We start from the raw sequence: 16256 nt of genomic DNA, 5'->3' as shown, positions 1-16256 counted from the left end.
GAGAAAAAAATGCAATTGCTATCAAATCATACTCATTACTCTTCAATTACAGGATAAATATAGCAAAGGGAAAAATATGGAAGACTCTTAAATGTAACCTCCTAAACCTTACAGCAGTCTAGGAGGAGTATTCAAGTCTGCAGGTTAAGTTACGTGCTGAAACGGCACTTGGCATGTCTCAGGGATTTCAGAAATCTACTCTGGTTTCCAGGTCCCCCTTTATCACCTCTGTTCCTTTTGACTTCACCTAACTCAGTTAACTCAGAACTTTATGGAATGTCGGTATGTTTTATTTCTATAAAGAGATCTATACAAATGCTTTTTAAGATTAAAGTTTTCTCAGCTTGTCCTTTCCTTGGGATACACTCATCACTGCTTTCACCTTTCATCTGGCTGCCTCAGAACTTCCAATACCCACACCAGCTCTGGGACCAATGTATCCTTCAGCCAGCTCTTAGTCCTCAGTCATAGCTAACTCTACTGAAGAATGATGGTGGCGTCTGTTTTACAATTTGTTGGTCAACACGACAGAAAGCAGCAGGGAAGTACAGTGTATTTCTTCCTTGTGGTCAGCATATTCCATTGATCAACAACTCTCTTTTTAGTTTTTCTCAGTGTTAGCTTATTACAAAATTCCAGCTGAAGTATGTCCATATGCTACCTCTAAAAGGCACACCTTAATAATAAAGGCAGAAATAAAAGACTGGGAGAAGATACCTCATGAAAATACTAACCAAAAGAAAGCTGGAGTATCTAATGATAAGAGAAGCTTTAAGTTAGGAAAGGTCCTATAAACAAAGGAAAACACATCATAAGAATAACGGATCAATTTATCCAGAAGACATAAAATAATCTAAATTTAAATGACCTAGTAACATAGCTCCAAAATGTATAAAGCAAAACTGACAGAACCTAAGAGAAACAGCCAGATTCATAACCACAGTGGGAGATTTTAACCCATTTATCTCAGTAACTGATAGAACAAGCAGATAAAAATCAAAAGATATAAGAAAGTTGGAAACAAAATTTTTAAACTGTGACACAATTAAGGAATATACAAGCTGCATAATACAAAATACAAAATACATAATACATAATACAAAATACAAAATAATTACTAAGTATCAACAAACCTCAAGGGACAGAAATTGTACAGAATATATTCTGATCTAAATGAGTTCAGAAATCAGTAACAAAAAGATGACTAGAAAGTCACTAGAGGTTTGAAATTTTAGTAACACTTCTAAATAACACCTGGGTCAAAGAAATTACAATAAAATGAAAAAGTATTTTGAAATAAAAGAAAATGAAAATCCACTATTAAAATTTGCAGTCTGCAACTAAAGCTCTGTTTAGGAGTACATTTACAGCTTTAAACTTTCTTTAAAAGAAAAGCCAGGGGATACATGGAAAATCACTGTATTTTCCTCTTAATTTGCTATGAAAGTAAAACTATTCTGAAAAAAATAGTCTTATTAAAAAAAATAAAAAGGAAGGGTAAAGGTTAGGAGATTTAAAAAACTCATCTTAAAGATAGACAGACAACAGCATATTAAACTAAAGTGTAAAGAAAAATGGAAATGAGAAAAAAAAGTAAATATTAATGAAACACAGAAAACTAACTTCCAAGGAGCAAATCAATGAACCCAAAGCTTGGTTCTTAGAAAGCATCAATAAAAGTAATAAATTCCTTCCCAGACTGATCAAGAAAAAAGGGAGAATTACCATGATCATGAATTGAAAGGGGATGACACAAGAGATACCCAGACAAAAAGGGGATATAATAAAGGTTGTGCTGATAAATTTTTTAACTTTAATGCAAAGGACAAATTTCTTGAAAAACTATGTATAAAGACAGACCTAGGAAGAAATAGAAAACCTGAATAATTCCATATCAAATTAAGAATTCAAAACCATTATTTTTTTATTTCCCAGGTAAGGCCGAGACAACTTCACAAGTAGATTGTGCAAAAATGTTTTACCATGTTCTTCCAGAGAACTATCCAGCATTATCATAATATAAAAACCAGACAAAGACATTACAACAGAAATTACAAAACAAACTGTCTTAGGAACACTAAACAATATATCACTCAACTGAATCTAACAGAATGAAAAGGATCATATGTCAAAATTAAACTTGGCAAGGCAAGTCTGAAATCCACAGGGCAGGCTGTCATAAAGAGCAGGTAGAACTCTTGGACAGGAGCTGATGCTGTTACCCAAAAGCAGAATTTCTTTTTCTTCAGGGAAGCCTTAGCTCTTTAGGCCTTTTAACTGACTGAATCAGGCCCATCCAGATTATCGAGGATAATCTTCCTTACCCTAGACTTAAAGTCAACTGATTGTGGACTTGAATCATATCTACAAAATACCTACGTAACACTTAGAATAATTTTTGATTGAATAACTGGGGACTGTTGTCTGGCCAAGTTAACCACCCCCACCAAAAAAAAAAAAAATTACCACTACAAGGAATACTTCCCATTATCTTTTATGAGGCCAGCATAACAGAACCAAAAGCTCACAAAGTATTTCAAGAAAAGCTAATTACAGGCCAAGAGTCCTCATGAATAATAGATTCAAAAATTCTTGACAAAATGTCAACAAATGATATCACGATATTTAATATCATGACCAAGTAGGGTTGGTCATGAAATATAAGATTACTTATTCCAGGACTATAAGATTAATTTTACTGGCAAATATCAGTCAGTATAATTCAATACATTAAAAGGGTAAAGGTGAATAAACGTATGATTATCTGAAGAGATGTAAAAAAAATTTGTCAAAATTCAATACTTGCTTTTGATATCAGTAAAAGTTCTTACCAAATTAGAGACTAAAGGAAACTTTTCCAAACTGATAATAGATAATCTACTCTGAAAACTGCAGTTAACATCATTCTTAATGGAAAAATACTATAAGATTTTGCCCTGAGAGTACAAGACTGTCTTAACTCACTGCTTCTACTGCAACACTACTGGAAGCTCCAGCCAAAGCCATAAGTCAAGAAAAGGAAATAAAAGTCATAAATATTGGAAATGAAGAAGTAAAACTATTATTCACAGCTGACATGATTGTATATATACAAATTCTACAGAATTAAAAAAAAAAAGACAAGAACCAAGTCCAGGAAATGCAATGACACAATGTCAATATACATAGATAATCCGTATTTCTATAAACTGGCAACAAGTGATTGAAAATATTAAAAACTACCCCATTAATAAATTAAAAAAGCATCAAATACTCAGGAATAAATGCAACCAAATGAGTATGAGATGTGTATTCTAAAAATTACAAAACACTTTTAAAATTAAAGAAGACCTAAATAACTGGAGAGATTAATTGTTCATAATTGAAAGATTTAATATTAAGATTCATAGTCTCCTCAAATCAATCTTAGCTAAAAGGAAATATTAATCAAAACCCCAGCAGCCTTTTACTAAAAAACAAATTGAAAGTCTTCTAAAATTTACACAAAAAAGTAAAGGATCTAGAAGGACCAAAACTATTGTAAATAAGAAGTACAAAATTAGAGAATTAATGTATTTCAACTCTTACTGAAAGGAACAATAGCCAAGACTGCAGTCATGATGTAAGGATAAAGAGATTGCTGGAACAAAATAAAGTACACAGAAGCAAACTTGCTCACATATAGCCAAATTATTTTTAACCAAGGTACCAAGTCAGTTCAATGCTCAAAAGTCTTGTTAACAGGTGTGGGTAGAATACCTGGAAAACTAATTAACCTCAACCACTAACTCCTCATTCCATACACAAAAATTAATATGAGATACATCAATTTTTAAAAAGATGGAACAGGAAAGTATCTTCACAACCCTCAAGGATAAACAGTTTCTTAGGACACAAAAAACATGGACTCTCAAAGTAAAGGAAAAGGTAAACATGAGACTTCAACAAAATTAACACTTGCTCTCCATTAAGAATATAAAAAGGCAAGTGACATGCCAGAAAATATTCAGAAATGACTAGTATTAAACATATTTTCTAATACTAGTGTTAAAATACATATACATATCAGCTCCTATAAATCAACAACAAAGAATTTTTTGAAGTTTAAAAAAATCAGCAAGAGATATGAACCAGTATTTCACAAAAGATATCTGAATGGCCAAGAAGCACGCATGAAAAAGGGCTCAATGTTTACTCATCAAAGAAATGCAAATTAAAACCATAATGACACCAGTTATACCAACTAGAAAAGCTAATATCAAAAAGACTAATTATACTAAATGTTGCGAAGATGTGGAGCAACTACAACTGAGTTTTTTGTGTGTGTTTTTGCTGCCTTTTTATTGTGCATACAACTGTTTTGAAATTTTTTATGGTAATTTTTTTTAAGTTAACATACACGTATCTTATGACCTAGCAACTCCATTACTCGGTATTTGACCCAAGAGGAATGAAAACACATGTTCACATAAACAATTGTTTGGAAAGGTTCATTACTAAAAACTGTCAACAATCCAAATGTTCATTAACAAGAAAATAGATAAATTTTAATGTTTTCATATAATGGAATATTACTCAGAGGAGACAAAAAAATGAACCAATGAAACATGCAACAACATGGGTCAATCTTGAAAACATGTTAAGCAAAAGGGCAGCAAGGCACAAAAAACATGGACTATATTGCTCCCACTTATACGTACAGGACAGGAAAACTGATCTAAATGAACAGGGTTTGGGAGAGGTGTGGGGGTGCAGAAAATGACTACCAAGGGGCACAAGAGGCTTCGAGGTGGTGGGAATGCTCCACATCTTGTCTGAGGGACGTCTACAATTACCAAAAACACATCAAAACACTGTTTACTGTATTGTATGTAAACCACACCTCAGTAAAAATGTCAATAGGTTAAGAGAAAAGATTATAACACCAGAGTTCCTTTCCCATCCCTTCAGTCAGGTTCAGGTGGGTGCTGGCAACGTGTAAACACACAGCCACAATGTCACAGGATGACTTCCTTGAGCGCACTGTGAGTAGGGAAGGGCAAGGGCACGTGTGAGGGCCGACGGTAACAGGCCTATGTGCCTCAGACAAAATGTGGCTCTTGAGCACATCTGATGTACCTCCCATCGGGGCTGGCCCTTAGCTTCGATGCTACACTGTACAGTCTACTTCATGGCTCAATGCAGATGACGATCAGAGAGCACTAGATCGATGAACCCAGAGAAAGGGCTGCAAGAAACAGGCGAGTCACAAAACTCCCAAGCAGAAGACAATCACGAGGCAGTACAGATAGAGTGAATCATGTTCCACACCAGATTTAAAAGAGGTATCCATATATAAAATAGCAAGTGCAAGATTTTACTAAAACTGAAGTTCTCCAGCCCACCCCTTGCTTCTCATCTTACCAAGAAAACTCATAGAGTAGACAGAACTGAATGAATACAAGCAGGAATAGCACATGGACACTCTCTAAGGCCTTCAGAGTCAGGAAATACTTAGGCATTTTCTTCTCCCTAGCAACAACGGGCCATTTTATTATTCTTACGGATGCAAGATGGCAAGGAGAGAAAGTCCCAGAAGCAGCCGCTCTTGTCGTGTGATGGCCATCATCCAACAAGGACAGAAGGTAAAGTCTGGTGCTCTGCACACTACTACCAAGCTTGATAAGAATGAGATCCTTATTTTTTTTTTCTTTAGGTCTTAATTAGCTTTTTGTTAAACTACAAACATTATCATTGGAGCACACATGCTGGGACAGACAAATTGGAACACTGGTTGCCAGCCTGGGAGGGTCCCCAGTGATTAACTGTCACCGTGCTGATGTTGACAGTGGTGCTTTTTAATTGTGCTGACCGTCACGCTGGGAAAAACCCAACCATCTCATATTTCCTTAAAAAGAAAAGGAAGGGAATCGTACAAGTGGACTTGGGTGAATCCTATCACCCTGATCTCAGAAACCTGAGGGTCAAGTGTTTGCAAATATTTCCAGTAACCCATATCATCAACTCTCCTTCCTATTAACAAGGAAACTCACTTTAACTTGGCAGTTTGTATGAATTATTATCTCCAGGGCTGGCATTTTCATGGAATATTCCATCCCTTAAAACGCTCTAAAATGCTTTTGTTAATTTCAAAAGCGTGAAAATACTGCGATTCAGTTAAAATGGATGAGTTTACTTTTTAAAGAGTGAGTAAAACAGAGATCTTTTGAATGAGGGAAAGGCAGCCTCACTAACCATCTCTTTTGTCCAACGGGGATTTGAGGGCGGGAGTGGGGGAAGGGGTCAGCACACCATAGAAATCTCAAAATGACAAAGTCATTGTTCAGTGAAAGGGGCTGGAATGCTTTCTACACACTTTCCCTGACATCCCTACACAATGAAATGCAAGGGTCAGTGGTACTGAGACAAGGAAAGGCAGTTCCACTCTTTCGCTTCTATAAAAGCAAGTGACCCAACCTATTATTCCCAAGTCTTAGGCTGGCTTTGTTCTCAGTAACCAGATGCAGCAGCTTTTTCTCTCCCACTGCCCCTCTGGAAAGAAATGACTGAGGACACCTCCTTCACATTTTCTTTTTCTTGGGCATTTTCACTTCATAAAGCTGCAGTCAATGTGTTTTGTGTGTGGTGAGGAGGAAATGACACGTTCCATGGTGGTCTCCACCGCTGCCTGCATTGGTGGCTCAAGTAGCCTCAGGATTAGCCCTTTGTGTTCCATGAAAGAATATGAAAAGTCAGTTATTTAAGCTCAGTCAAGCTGTTGATTTTTTTTTCTTTTTTTGGATGAGGGGTGTGTGGGGAAGAAAGGTTTTGCGATTCGGTTTTCCTCAATAAGTTACAGCATCTGCTGAACACAGCTCTGTGCAAATTCGCACGCTCAAGCAGTCCCAAGTTTTAAAAAAAAACAATAAAAATGCCTAAAATCCAACTTGCACATCTTACCTTCATTTTTCACTTGTTTTGCTATTTGGAAGACTCCTTTGGAAGTGATGATTTTAATGGCAAGAATTCCAGAAATCGGTGACTCCTTACTCAGTAGTATCTGGGGCCCTGGAGGTTCCAGAAATTGTACGGATGTTACATAACACTAAAGTGAACTACTTACTGCTCCATGGTCTACTTTGAAAACAACTGATTTTGATTCTGTGCATCTACATGGGGAAATATCCATTAAAATCTTCAGAGATAGCAAACCTAGAATCTGTTTTCAACCTCATGTGGTGATATTTATGGGCCTAAAAAACTATCTATGATAATTACTTTAATGCAACATAACCATTATCAGACTATTCCTCCCACTTAAAAATATAGGCAGTATTTTGAAAATAATTACCCATTTATATAATGTTTAATGTGTAGAGGATGATACACTAAGAATTATATTTAAATGACTTCATTTTGTCTTCATAACAACCCTGATGAAGTAGGTATTATTTTCTCTATTAGACAGAGAAGGATTGCTTTGTGAGAGCAGAGACCATAAGAGGTAGAGCTAGGATTCGAACCTGGAAAAGGAGCTGTGGGATTCGTTCCCCCTCTGCCATTCCACAACACTTTAAAGCTATTTACATTACAAATAACATTACAGATGGACAGTGACTGCAATGGGGTTTGGGGAGGGGGAGGGACTTGATAATACAGGTTAACATAGTAAGCACAATGTCGCTCATGTGAAACCTTTATAAGATTGTATATCAATGATACCTTAATAAAATTAATAAATAATGTTACATATCATCTTATTTATAGGACCTCACTCAACCCTCACATCACTAAAACATGAAGCTTTTCTAGAGAACTGAGGGCACTGGCAAAAACATTTCCAGTGTTCTTATATCCACAGACAGAGTCATACTAAATAGGCTACATAATTTCACTTATTTTTAGGCTGCCTGCCTTCTTTCTTTGGAACTGCTAGCAGCTCCAGTGTGGCCCTGTAATTGTAATTTGACAGGACAGGCAACACCTCTGGTTAGCTGCAAGAGCTGGGGTGCACAGTGGTGTACAAACACACAGCTGCTCCTCTGCTGGGATGTGGCCTGATGAATGACATCCTCTAAGGGGATGCACTATCCTGCATGGTGGTCTCACTATTCAGAATCAAGGGTTTTCATTAACCACACTTGGCACCACTATCTGATGTCCCAAATGAGACCCTGGCCATACCAGAGCCTCTTCCTGCCTTCTCTAAGTCGACAAAAACCCATGCCTCTGGTGGTCTCTTCTTCCTCTCCTGAGCCTTCTACCCAATATCCCAAGCCCAAATTTCTGTGCTCGAGACACAAGGCCCCTGAGTTCTGCCCCCTCTGTTCCTACCCATCTTTATCTCCTTTAATGCCTAATCTGAAACTTCACAATCCAGCTGTTCTACACAATGGTGTCCCTGCAAATATTCCACAGAAAGCTCCTGGGCCCGCTGTCATTTGGAACCCAGGAAGCAGTCACTCCATGTTAGGCAGGAATATTGTTACTTATGGGTAATTTGGACTACAAAAGACTTTCCCCTCAGTGCTGACTTCAGAACTCCTGAGTAAGAGCCACATCACAGTATTCAGAACATCCAGATATCTAAACAGAAAAACTGAGTAAAATCAGCTTTGTGAAAAAACCCTGCATTGTCTTTTTCATATTACATCAGTGATGTATAACCTGGTGCTGGCAGCCCCTGCCCTGAAGGGTGGGTCGTTGACGGACCGACTGCAGAGAACCACTTCCCTCCAGGGACTGACTCAGGACTGTCTGTGTGACCCAAGGACTCATCAGCCTGGGTTTCTGAGCTTTGCCCTGGATAGATCCCTGAGTGTCCCCTCCTCTTTAAGGGAGTATGTATATGTTGGTGATGTAAAACATTAAAAATTGAAAGGGAGAAAAACTCTGACAAGTATTAAATATACATTTTGTTTTCAATCAAAAATGTAAGCACCATGTCCCTCCTCTGTTTAAATGTTCCCATGGTTTTCTACAGCATCCAGACTAGAACCCAAGCCTGGGGGCCCATCTGGTCTGGTCCTGCCTCTTCCCCTCCACTCTGTTCACCTCCAGAACATGACACTTTGCTCCCATCTTGACCCTCTGAACCTGTTCCTCCTCCTTAGAAGGCTCCCCCACCCAGCTGCCCCAGATCTTTTTCTGCTGTTTCCTTTTTATTTTTCAAACACAAATGTCATCACTTCCTGGACCACCGTGTTTCAAGCAGTCCCTGAAGTTACCCACACACTCTTCCCTTAATGCACAAGAAGTCTACTGGAATTCCTGATAAATAGACCTGTGTACCATCTGTCTTCTGCACTGGAATGTAAATTCAGGAAGCCAATACCTGGTTCACTGCTTCACATGCCTAGAAAAGTGCCTGGCACATAGGAAGTGCTCGATAAAGACTGACTGGCTGGCTGGCAGTGAGGGTGACATGAAATAGGTGCAGCACAGCACTTGGCCCATTGCTGTGGGCTCCCTTCCTTTTTGCAGGACATGCAGATTGTTTTACTGCAGAAAAGAGTGGTTAAGAAAAGCTTCACTAACAGGGAAGAGAGACTTTGCTGGTTCTTAAAGGATGAAGAATGAAGGTCCATTTAAGAATGGGCTAAAGGTGTACAAACACACACACACACACACACACACATACACACACACACGGAAGGGCATGAACAGCCCATCTAGCACGCATGTAAGGTTTCTTTCCGGGTGTTGTAGAGATACTAGGTTTAAGAGTTAGGAAATTTGTATTTTACTCTCTAGGCCTGAGCTGCTTTGTAACACAACTCACCAGGCAAGTGAAGCTAAACAAACCTGTTTAGATGTATATTCTAAGATAGCGCTGCACTGTGAAGAAAGAGCATGAGCCCCACTCCTGTGTTAGAGGACCACTCCTTGGCCAGCCTCAGTGGAAGCTGGAATCTCATTACCCCTTGATGAGTCTCCTGGTTCTATGACATATTAGAGTCCCTGATTGAGGGAAGAAAATATATTTAAAGATCTGAAAAAGCAAATATACTGGCTTTGAAAGCAAAGAACAAACGGTTATCTGCTGATCTCAGAGAACCACAGGCGGGCAAAGCTGCACACCACAGCATTCATAAGGCAATGACAGGAAAAACAGAAATAATAAAAGGCAGGTCTTCCAAAATTACAAAATGTTAAATATGTGATCTGAGATCTCATTTAAAAGAATGGGAAGGAATTCACTGAGGAGAAGTATATATAGAATAAACGCTTTAGAAGTAATAAAAAAGTAAAAATGAAAATGATCAAGTATCTTTCAAGGCTTACTGAATATACCACAGATGAGCTTAATCATCAAAAATGAATTTAGACACTCTTGGCATTAACTATATCCCATAAAACTAAACTGACCAACCCCCTGCAAGCCCCTTCCTTTCTTTACCCCACTCGCAGCTCCTGGCAGAAGGGAAGAGCAGACCCCACGTGGGGACTCGGCTTGGGGCGGAACCTCCCGCCCCACCACCGGCAGTGGCCACCTTTGCTCACCTCGGGGACACGTCACTTCCTAAAAGCTCTGCCCACCTCCTGGACCAGGCTAACGGCCTCCAGCCCCAACCCTGATTGGCCTTCCAGTGCGTCCTCTGTGGCGCTCGGCAAATCACCATTCCCACCTCAGCAAGGGATGAATTTCTGGACAGCTCCTCCCCTTGGGGCACTGGAGATCCTCGAGGGGAGGGCTCCATGCCACTCACACTGTCCCTCAGGACCTCAACTCTAAATAATTCCTGTTTACCAAAGAGAGGGAGGGAGGAAGGGGTACACCACTACTGCACACGCTGTCACCACCATGAACTACAACACCTCAGAGACCCCACCACACCCCACATTACCAGTGGGCCTGTCCTCTTTGAGTCAAACTCCCTCAAAGAGCAGCTGCCCCTATCTCGGCCTCCCCCATCCCGCTTTGGTTTTCAGCCTTGGCAGTCTGTCCTCCTTCTATCCTAAACCTGCCCTCACTGGCCACTAGACACCTGGCTGCCAAACCCAACTGACTCCTTTCGGTTTCCCTCCTGTCTGCTTTGCACTTATCTCCCCTGTCCTCCTTCGGTTTCCCCAATACCAGTTTTGCTTTTTCTTGCTGTTCATTCTACATCTCCTATCCTTGCCTTCTTCCTCTGCTTTCTCTTTAAGTATCAAGGCTTCCGTCAAAATGTGATCTTGGCGTCTAAAAGCACTTCACTCTCCCTGGGCAAATTTTTCCATCTTCACACCATCAACTACTACCAGCTCAGGTCTCCACGCTCACCCCAGGTCTCAAACCACAGACTCACGCTTCTACTCATACAGGATGCCTCCGCCTGGGGGCTCCAGAACTTCCTCAAGGTAACTGAACTGAACGTGGCTGAGTGGGACTGGAAACGCTGAAACGCATTCGGTTCTCCCACAATCCCACCACAGGGCATTGACATCGCCGACTTTCTATCTGCCTCACCCAGGAGGGTGAGCTTCATGGAAGATGGGAATTAAATGACATTCGACTCCACATCCAAGCACAGCATGGTGCCTAACACAAAGGACATGCTCAAATAATGTGCATTGGATGAATTAAGATAAAGCTCCCACCTTTCTTATCCCTACATCCCTAACACATAGTTGGAGCTCAAAAATAGACTGGTGGGGAAAAAAAAAAAAAAGGAGATATGTTATAGGCATGAGAAACACTGAAAGAATTACAAATCCATGAGTGTATATATATATTATTAAAATGACTAATCATTAAAATTTATAATTATTTATAGAATTAAAATGATTAAAACTTACAAATATTGCATATGTATGGTACCTTTATAAATTAAGTCAATCATTGTTCTAAAAAATAAAAAGACTAGATTTATGCTGCTGGTATTTCTGCCATGGTATTAGGAAGCCAAACACTGAAAAATATATATTTTAATTACTGCCTCTGTGTTTTGCTTCTTCTTTGTTTACCCAAATACATTGTTTTGAAGACCAAAGTGCTATTCAAAGAATTCCTCCCTTGTTGATTTTCTCATGTCCGAGGTCTAGATGAAGATCTTCAGACTATTTGTATTTCAATCGCCATTTTCATAGAGATATTTAGTTTTAATGTGTGAAGAACCATTTTCTACCTTGATATATGACTTGGATTCAAAAAATACCATTAATGCTCAAAGGCATTATGATTTTTGAAGAAGCAAACAAACAAAACATGTTTGAACAACACGCTGATAAACCAGATGTCACTGCCAGCCACCGGCTAACCTACCTGGTAAGCTCAGGGCAACCCTGAGGTGACCTGCAACTGCGGTTCTTTTGTGTTGCACAAATCATTGCCTACCATGTATTCAAAAACTTGGCTCTCTTCTGGTCTATCCTTCCAACAGGCCTTGTTGGTCAGAAATTGCTTTCTTCATTCACCACTATTCCACACCTGCATCAGTTCAGGTGCCCGAATCCCACCATCAGCCCCCCTGTTGCCATGGATTTCTTACTCTAATGCAAGACAACAGTAAATGACATGTTTTCAAAATGAGCTGTGTCACTGTTTCCCATTAACTTGGATACAAATAGCCAACTATCCAAGCAAACAAGAAATAAACAAAAAGCCCACTAATGTTCACACAAATACCAATCTTTTGCTGAAATCCAAGGGCCCAAGTCACATATGTAACCTCTATCTGGCTAGCAAATTTGCTCACATTTTAAACAGAATTTTATCTCTGTCATTTAGTCTGTGGAATAATAAAACTGGTCCCTGATTTCTGTCTTGCTTCTACAGAGTATACTGACTCTCTAGCCATTATGGCACAAAAGGAAGGTTCGATTCCCAGGTCTCTCTCCTCAATTCCTCAGCATCAGATTCAACTGGAAACAAAATCAAGTTTTAACTCAATGGTTCACATTTATGAACTCTTACAAAACCAACAAAACTTTCATTGTCTTACAGAAAAAGCAGTCAAACTTGCACACTCCAGATTTAAAAGTTCAAATGCATAAATGTTAATACATTAATTCTACATTTATTTAATTCTTCAGAAAAGCATGAAATGACACGCGTATCTTTAGAGAAAAAAATTGAAGATGGCAGTCGTAGTCCGAATATTCTGATAAGTGCAAAACTTGCCTCCCTCCTTCATGAAAATTCCTAAGCTTTGGATTTGGGTTTGCATTGTATTTGGGTTGCTATAAATCCTGCCAAGTTCCTTCTGGCTCAAGAATACTAGATGATATGAACGTTAGTAAGGAACACATCACCTGCAGGCGGACACCCAGGGTAACTTTTTGGCGAGGAAATTTCCAGTCCCTTTTTCAACTCCACCGTTTCAGTTACACTCAACTGTTGGGCTCAGAAAGACTCAAGTTCTGGAAGCTTCTCTGAGCACAGGAATAATTGCTGGAGTCTTGAGGGTTTTGACCCAAATTTGATGAGAGACATTAAAACACAGGGCCACTGGATGTCAGCAGCAGGTTTTGTGAATGCCGCTAAAAGGCAGACAGGAAATTTTCTACTATCTCAATCCTGAGAAGGGCTAACAAAAGTCTTCAGAAGAGCTGACAAGCTGGACAAGAAGTCTCAAAGTTACTTTCATTTCAGATTCCCACGCAATGAGATGCTGCTATTGTTCACACAGAGAATATTAATGATACCTGTGTTTTATATGACTAGTACTTACACTTTTAAAATTTATTGTAGGATTGAAACAAGTAGATAAAATTTCCTTTAAAACACCACCCCCCCTTCAAGAAAACCCCCAAATATAGATCAACTACTTAAGCAAAGCCATGAAGCTAAGTCAAGTTAAATGTCATTTTGACCTTGCTTTGCTATAATTCAGGAGCCTATTTAGAAATGTAACAAGCAACCCTCTTCATTCGGCTCAGCTAGCAGAGCTAATATGCTTCTAATTAATTTCCAGAAGATTGCTGTTATAGCTAACAGGTTTTAAACATTTGGTTGATTGGGGAAAATGAATTGAATATAATGTATTTGATTTGGAAAATTAGTTTTCATTCTATGTGCTTACCATAATAGTGTTTATTTTAAGTTTACATGATTCTATTAAGAATCCCAGAACACCACCGGCTTGTTTTCATCCTTACAGGGTCCTATCCAACTTGAAAAAAGAAAAAAAAATCAATCTACATTTTGATTTTTGTTGGCCTTTATTTGAGGGCAGGTCAAATTCAGTTTTGTGGCTTTAATAAAAATCTTCACTTGCTAATATAGCAACAGGCCCAAATACTTCACAATGATCCCAGTGATACCTCAGTCAAAAGCCTGCTCCTCTAATGCAAATCCTCTGGAGAAAGACTTCTGCACACAAAGTGAGATGAACCAGTTACTGCATTGTTTATGAAGTTTCACTTGATTCCTCCTGACAACCATTTAAACAATGAATGTTGGGAAATGTCCCTCAAAGAATCAACAATAATGGCAGGGATCAGAGCTTTTATATTTAGCTAATACTATTTTTAAAAGGAGAAAATATTTCTTCCTGAAGGGATTATGGGAAGCCTTATTAAAGACACCTGCAAACAAAACAAGTGACAAAAGATCTTTATCATAATTGATAACTGAGTTATCCTTTATACAAAACCCCTTTCTTGGACACAATAACATCAAGACTTACCTTTGCTATGAGATTCAAGAAATCAGCTAATTGGGACTAAAGGTATTCAGCAATGCTAGGTTTCACCAAGATTAAGCAAGGAGATAATAAAGAGACCCTTTCTCTTGGGTTAAAGAGAAGTACAGTGGGACTAGAATGTTCTCTCATCAGGCTGCTGAGAATTCATATGGAATCAAGTAGCATCCAGCCCTGAGTCTCCATACTTAATGCAAAAATAAATGAAGGATGTGAATGATGAGGGCTGACTATGTGCTGAGTGCAGTGGGCCAGCAGCTCAGGAGATTCAGCCTCTGCCTGACTTGCAGCTGCAAAGAACCTTCCATAAAATCTTCTCACAGCAATTAACAATTATTGTCAAAATGTGACACCGTTTTAGGGAAAGATTGCTTCTTGGGGATAAGTTACATAGCTAAACCCAGCAGGACGCAGTTGTAAGTGTGCAGAAGAGGGGGGGAAAAATCAGACCTCTTTGTTTGCAGTGGAAATGCTCTGCCCGGAGCAGGGGCTTCCTTCACACGGATGACCGTGGGTGCCTCTGCCCGTGGGCTGCGCTGTCTGCAGTCCGACGGTCAATGGCTGCACTTCCGTGTGACTAACAGAAATGCCTGGAATCATGTCAGACCTGTTACTGATTTTTCTGACATGGCTGATTTTCCAAATTAAGTAATTCTGGCCCCTTCCTAAACAATAGCTCCAGAAAAGACTCAGTTAAAGTTTTGACTTGAACAGCATCTTAAGTATTGGGAGGAAAAAAGGGTGGGGGGTGGTGTGGAAGTGGGCATCAGGTTATAACTGCAGACCCCAACTGGATATTTCTACTTCCTGGCCTTAAAATGAGCTCATAATTAGACTACTGGCACTTAGGGGAAGTGAAAAAGGTTCAAACTAATGAAGTATTCCAGCAACAGCAGCTATGATTTCAGAATATGGGCAGCGTTTGAAAAATGCGTTTCATTTCCAAAATAAACACTTCAAAATGAAGAACAAAGTCCGCCAGCCTGAATCACTGAAAAGAAGATGGAATTAAACAACAGAAAAATATCCCACATGAGCAACAATACTGAGTAAGGAGATGAGAGAGAAGCCCCAACTTTATCCTTTAGAACCTCAAGTTCACAGACAAAACAAATGCCTTATAGAAGGTATTTCTGTGGGATTGTTGGTTTAGAAAAAAAAAAAGCCAGCTTTAAGACTTAGAGCAAGCAACATGTGAAAGAAAAGCTGCCTAGAAAAACAAAAAAGACATTTTCTGAGATGACTTTGATCCTTTACTCAAATTATTGGCTTAAACATACTTGCCTTTAAAAGCTTTGTTATCTGCAATAACTGCTCTCCATTGTTCTTGTTAACAAAGTATTATTTTCACCTTATTATTACTAATCTTTTCTTTGTTAGTAACCACACCTGGTTTTATCCAAAAAAAAAAAAAATAGTGCAGTAAATATTTGTCCTCTGTGGCAATACAATGCATAATTTAGTTAATCTAGGCTATCTTTCCGTGAGAGGTGATTGTTTCTTTATTATGAAATGTGCTCACAGCCAAATGAAACTCACGCCAGATACCTGGAAGGCAGGTGGAGAACCACTTACCAAGCATGTAGCTGCTTCGAACCAACCTTGACATGACTGTGTAGTCACTCCTACACATGAGGTATTACTCATGTTAACTTAGCCTCCGAATCATAACCA

The 16256-nt window shown here is 39.0% G+C and overlaps 1 protein-coding gene across 2 annotated transcripts in view; it reads right to left on the bottom strand.

The window, feature by feature from the left end:
* Nucleotides 1-16256, bottom strand: part of ABCC4 (ATP binding cassette subfamily C member 4 (PEL blood group)) — a 228747-nt gene that overhangs the window by 71333 nt on the left and 141158 nt on the right. The gene's annotated exons all lie outside the window — the stretch shown is intronic.

Source organism: Manis javanica, chromosome 9, assembly GCF_040802235.1.
Source record: "Manis javanica isolate MJ-LG chromosome 9, MJ_LKY, whole genome shotgun sequence".
NCBI classification, from domain to species: domain Eukaryota; kingdom Metazoa; phylum Chordata; class Mammalia; order Pholidota; family Manidae; genus Manis; species Manis javanica.
This window is presented reverse-complemented; position numbering and strand designations above follow the sequence as displayed.